Below are 7,081 nucleotides of genomic sequence, written 5' to 3' on the forward strand. Positions count from 1 at the left end.
AGTTGATAAAGCTACTGCAAGTTGTTTCTCGCTGCTGTAGGTAATAACACCTTGAATTTAAACAGAAAACCAACGACTGGCTGCCCATCTTCTTTGTCATCAGCCCAGGCCTTCACAGACCAAAATTACCCTCCCAACCTTGTACAGAAACAGATTTCCTGGGTCTTGTCCCTCCAGCCACCCACTACCTCCCACAATTGCACTGTCCAGCCACAAAGGAGCACTCCCTTCAAGACAAAGTATTATCCAGCACTGGAGCAACTGAATCACATCCATGCCACTGTTTCAGCTACCTCTCACCGTGCCCTGAAATGAGGAGTATTGTACCCACTATCTTACCCACCCATCCCACAGTGGTGTTACACCACCCACTGAACCTATGCAATAGCCTTGTCTACCCCAACTCCCAACCCTTTGCCTGATGGCTCATGTCACTTTAACAGACTTAGACGCAAGAGTTGTCCCATATATCCTCCCAACATCATCACCATTACGACCACTACCAGCACCACGTACACCTACACTGTCAAAGATAGGGCTACCTGTGAAAGCAGTCGTGTGATCTGCAAATGAAGCTGGAGCCACTGTGCTGTGTTCTATGTGGGTATGACAAGCAGAAAGCTGTCTGTCCAGGTGAATGACCAACGACAAACTATTGCCAATGGAAAACTGGACCATCCAGTAGCCCAGCACAATATACTTCAATCTAGTGACTGCTTCACAGCCTGTGCCATATGGATGCTTCTTACCAACACCAACTTTCTGAAATGCACAGGTGGGAACTCTCCCTGCAGTATAACCTACATTCCTGTAATGCCCCTGGCCTCAACCTTTGTTAGTCCCTGTCCCGACTCCACATAGTACCCCTGTCCTGTCCTGCTCCCACCTCCATGTTCTTGCTTGCTCCAACAAGCAGCACTACGCCCTCCCCCACCCCTGCACTGCTATCCCGCCCACTTCCAGCCCCGGGCCCCTCCTTGTCTCCACCACCCACATTGCTTCTCTCATCAGGAGCAGTTGTTCACGATCCGGCCTCAGTGGCCAGAGAGAGTGGTCATTTTTGTGAGAATTGTGCAACTATGCTTTTCCTAATGTTGTCATTATTCCATCCTGGATTTTCCATTGTTTGATTTTTCCCATATTTGATTTTCAGCATGTGAGTGCAATTCTTCTGTGATTGCCTGAAGCTAGTTGTGTGACTGTGTACTTTGTAAAGTTGCTTGTAATGATGATGGATCCAAATTCTCTGTATCTGTGAAGTAGTAGGTCACATAATCATTCGTCTATGTTGTTTTCAGGATTCTTGATGATCTTTTGAGTGTTCAACTTTGCTTTGAATTTTTGTTTGTAGCTGATGAATTTTCACATTCTCAGCTGCTTTCATTGGAACTGTGATGACCGGGTAAAATACATCTTGGTCATCACCTTTCTCATTAGTAATAGGTTCAGATTCAGCTATTTCTGATTCATTTTGCTTAATTTCAGGAGTAATTTCCAGTTCCTGAAGCTTTGTAGGCACTATTATATGGCAATACGCTTTGCTCTGTTCACGACATGCTACCAGTATGTGTAAACGTCTTTTTATCCCATTTATACCTGCTTGCTTTAGGTAGATGAACAAAAGCCTTGCTGCCAAATATTTTTAAATGCACAAGGTATTTTCCAGATAATTACTTCTGGTGTCGTGCTTTTTAAAGATGTTTGATCTATTAATGAGGTATGCACTTGTAGAGACTGCTTCCTCCCCCCCCCCCCCCCCCCCCACACACACACAATATGATTTTGGTAGTTAACCTACATCAGATAATAAGCATCTGCCTTTCGTATTAATGTGGTGTTATATTTTTCTAATACACTGTTTTGTTCCAGTGTTTAGGGTACTATTTTATGATGAATTATTCTTATGGCCTTTAACAAGTTTACTAGTCCTTGTTCCACATATTCCTTCCCACTGTCTGTGTGTGAGATACAAATGTTGCAAGTAGCTTATTTTTCCACCAACTTCTTGAAAAGTCTAATAGTTCTTGGTGTTTGTCACTTAGAGTGTACAAAAATATCGCCCCTGTATAATCAGCTATTAAAGTCACAAAGTATCTGGCTCCATCAATTGATATTGCTACCATTGGTTTGTACAAGTCAGACTGTATTAATTCAAGGATACCTTTGTTCTGGAGTTAGAATCTTGGAATGATAAAGTTTTCTGTTTACCCTCCAAGCACACATGTACCACATGGAGGCTCAGCAGTTCCCATAGAATTACTGCTGCAACCAAATCTTTTTGCTCTTGATCTCCTATGCCACAAGTTTGTGTCATTTTGTAGTATCTGGTTGGTCCAATTTGTACATGTCTTTATCAAGCATTGCTGTTGCAAATAGATTATTTTGTTATTATAAATGCAACTGTTTTGTTAATCAGAAGTGACGGAATGTCCCTTTTCCACTATCTCCTGTACAGAAAATAAATTTTTACTTAACTGACTGTGGCAAGTAAAGAACGTAGTTCATAGTCTGGCTTCAGCTGCCAGAAAATGAGGTGTGTGTGTGTGTGTGTGTGTGTGTGTGTGTGTGTGTGTGTGTGTGTGTGTGCGCGTGTGCGTGCGTGCGTCAGTTGTGTAATTTTGACAAAGGCCTTGTTGGCCAACAGTTTATTTTGTGCCAATCTTTTTGTTGTGCCTATCTGCAAGTTAGCATCTCCGCTATATGGTGAGTAGCCACTATCCTTTTGCTAATATTGGTATGCTGCTTCTGATTTGCAGTTCTCCATTTGATTTATGTGGCATGTAGTCAGCAAACCAGTTATCCTCTGAAGTCTTCATTCACCTCTTTTAATTTGTCCCAAGCAACTTCTGCAGTTCTTGTGTTATGCAAGTACACACAAATTGCTGGATGAACTGACAATACTATTTTTGCTCTAGCATCACTCACTTGCGACTTTACCTTTATTTCACTTGGGATGCATTCCCATAGCATTTCAAATTGAAGCTATGTTTTCATTGGAAACTGCCATGTATTGTAGTTCGCTCTTCCTTTCAGTTTTTCGACAAGCAGTAATTAATTTAAAGCCATAATTCTGGCTAAAATAAATTGCTAAACTTAGTTATTTTTTGTTTTGTAATTTTTAGCAAACTACAGTTACTGGGTAGACTGGACTGGTAACCTTTCATTCTTTACTTTGAAATTCAACAAATTGATCACAGATTGAAGTAGAACATAAGGAACATTTTATTGTACTAATGCAATTCCGAAGCCGGTCAGTTCAGAAACATTTTTCCACCCAAGTGTTGTACCATGTTGTACCATTTGGCATCTTCCCCCTGCCCCTATACAAAAAACACACACACACACACACACACACACACACACAGAAAACTTCCCCCCTGTCCCCTCTTACACTTTCACCCATGTCAGTTTATGCTAGTAATAGGGATATACATGGTATACACAAGTGTTGCACATGGGCACCCCAATGGCTACAACTAATTGTGATACATACTGTATATAGATCTTGTAGTTGTGGTGCCTCTTGCTGCCCTCCCAGTTTGGCACCCCAAGCAGCAGCTTGTGGGTATACACAAGTGTTGCACATGGGCACCCCAATGGCTACAACTAATTGTGATACATACTGTATATAGATCTTGTAGTTGTGGTGCCTCTTGCTGCCCTCCCAGTTTGGCACCCCAAGCAGCAGCTTGTGTCGCTTGGCGATTAAGCCGGCCCTGTTTGAAAAGCACACATGTGAACAAAAGTAAAGAACATGCATGGAAATTAATGGCAAAGAACATTTACAGGGTGAGTCACTAACTATTACTACCTAGAATAACTCTGAAAGTATGATATTAGCTGAAAAGTTTGTGGGACAAATGCTGCACAGGACAAGAGGGGCCATAATATGATGATGGTTTTTTGTTGCTAGGTGGAGTCGCATCAGAGATAGGAAGTTCAACTGTGCCCCCACCCCCCTTTTTTTTTACATATAATGGGATGCTATAGTTTGGTGCTTATTTTCTGATTGTGGCTATCAAGACAAATCCAATGATGTGCAACAATAAGGTCTTGGAAGGTAAACGTAGGTCAAAAAGGTGGCATTAATGCCCATTTACAGAAGGTGTTAGAAGTGATGACCATTGGTATCAGTGCGGTGCTGCAATCTTCTTATCATGGATTGAGTGGTATTCCTTATCACTTCAGCATTCTCTGTAAATGAGAAGCATATTGACTTGTTCTTCAAAGGAATACATCATTCACATTCGCTTGATTAGACGATACTAGTCTTACCATTCCTATTAGTGCACAGAATAATATAAAAACTATAAAACAAGTAGCTAAATAAGCCACAATGAGGGGAGGGGACAGCCAGTCGCACATAATCAGTGCCCTCTGTTAGCGCTAATGCCAGAATGCCACATAGGCGAGAAGTGGTTAGAGGAATGTGACTGCCAGAGGATCCCTCATACCCTGCGGCACACTGTTGCAAGAAAAGAATGATAAAACTCCATACCAGTGCATGAACAAGATTAGCTAGTTAATGAAGTATATTATATAAACAGAGAATAAACAAGAAAACACTACAGTTATGAACAATATGTCATCACCATGCTATAAATTAAATGTTTCTCAAAAATAAACTTAAATCAGTTTAGACATTCAATAATTATTTTGGGGTCAAAAACAGTTCAGAGCTGGCAAATGCAATCAAGGATATACATATACCAAATAATGCAACATTAGCATTCTTGGATGTAAAAAACCTCTACAATAACATCCCAGTAAAAGAAACTATTGACATTATTAGATGTAATCTCACATTCCATAGCAAGTTTAGTACTGTAGAGTGTACAGAACTAATTGAATTTCTAGGATTTGCCTTTTTTACCTTCAATGTCAAAATATATAATCAACAAGATGGGCGTAGGATGGGTAATAGTCTAGCTGGTACTTTAGCAGATATTTTTGTTAATGATTTAGAAAGTAAATTTGTTGCCATGTTTCCACAGTTAATAGATAAACCCATTTATTACAAACGGTATGTTGACGACTTTTTGTTATTGATAGAAAGCGACACCTATGAGGTCAATGCATTTGCACAAGCAATATGTAGCATACACCCAAAAATAACTATTACTACTGAAGTTGAAAAAGAGAGCTCCATTAAATTCCGTGAACTTACTATTAGGAAAGATGACAACAAACATAAGTTTTTGACTTTCAGAAAACCTATTTGTACACATAGTATCATCAATGCCAGTTCATGCCATCCTCACCAATACAAAAAGGCCATTTCACTCCATGATTAACTGGCTCCTTCGTCTACACTTGACCGAAAGCGAAATATGTAAAGAACTCAGCATTTTAAAGCAGATTACGGTAGCTAACTGCTTTGCTGTCATGCCATCCTCACCAATACAAAAAGGCCATTTCACTCCATGATTAACTGGCTCCTTCGTCTACACTTGACCGAAAGCGAAATATGTAAAGAACTCAGCATTTTAAAGCAGATTACGGTAGCTAACTGCTTTGCTGTAAATGGTGTCACGTGCCCTTAAAGCAGGCTAAAGAAATGTATAACAAAAAAGTGCGCGCAAAGGCAGAACGAAAACCATTCCTATGAAATTTAATGGCAAAATGTTCCAGCAAATAGAAAAAAAGTTTTAGGAAATCTGATGTCAGATGTGGCTTTCAAGTTAACAACACTCTTAAAAACTGTGAGAAAAACATAAACTGAAAATGACATAAGACAAATTTGATGAATCTGGAGTATACAGGATTGAGTGCAGTAACAGACAAATATTATATCTGTGAAATGGGCTGCTCTTTTAACTTAGCATTTAAAGAATGCTCACAGCCACAGACAAAAACTGCTTTGGGACAGCATTTATCTGAAACTGGTCATTCTATGCAGAACACTGAGAATAGTATGCGTATTCATCACAGAGTGTAAAAAGGCCGCCGTGTAATTCGTCAGAGGAGCTTGAAATTTATAAATCAAAAAAGAAAGAACCAACAAAGCTGTTTAACTGGCAGAGCAATTTTGTGCCCAATGCCTACTTTGCTTTGTTTGACAATGTTCTATTTTAATTACTGAATGCCTCTTTTTTCATATAGTTTGTTGAGAGTTTAAGGTAGTATAGAGTACCGTACATATTTACTTTGTTTTCTTGTTCCTTTTCTGCTTATATAATATACTTCATTAACTAAATAATCTTGTTCATGCACTAGTAAAGAGTTTTATCATTCTTTTCTTGCAATGGTTTGCTGCAGGGTATGAGGGATCCTCTGGCGGTCACTTTCCTCTAGCCACTTCTCGCCTATGCAGCATTCTGGCATTAGCGCTAACATAGGGTGCTGATTATGTGTGGCTATCTGCCCCCCCCCCCCCCTCCCCAGCCACCGTCCCCCTGATTGTGGCTTATTTAGCTACTTGTTTTATAGTTTTTATATTATTCTGTGCACTCTGAAAACTGTTTATTATTTATATTATTTTTTATAATATTGGCACTTGAGAATATGTTGATTATTGTTTCTTAACTCTTCCCCTTTCTAACAATCTAACTTTTGTTGTGTTTTATTTCATCACTTTTTATTACTATAATGCCTCTTACACCTTATAAGCCCATTACAGACTTTACTGATTGTATCCCCCTTTATTTTACGTTGTTCAACTAATCATTGAAGAATATGTGTATGCCTACAGTAGTGATATCTGGTGAACTTGCAACAGAAACATTTTGTTCCTATTGTACGGCAGTTTGTTTTGAACAGTAGTGCTCCTGACAAGATGACTTTCTCATATGCTGTTGTTCATATATATCTGACGATCCTGGTGCTGATTTTGTGTTTAACATTTGATGATGGCACTATGGCTCCAGTACATTAGGACATGTTTATATAAAACAGGTATGCCTCTTCATACTTAAAGTACACAAATGGACATGTATGTCAGTAGTACTTTTCATTATGGTCTATTTTATTGTTTTAAGCTGTAGGCAATCTGCTACTGTAGTTATGTTTTTTTCCATATTTTGCTGCAGATCTGAAGATGGTCATTATAGACTGAAACTGGTAGTCTGATGCCAAAAAATTT

Source organism: Schistocerca gregaria, chromosome 1 (assembly GCF_023897955.1).
Source record: "Schistocerca gregaria isolate iqSchGreg1 chromosome 1, iqSchGreg1.2, whole genome shotgun sequence".
Taxonomy (NCBI): Eukaryota; Metazoa; Arthropoda; class Insecta; order Orthoptera; family Acrididae; genus Schistocerca; species Schistocerca gregaria.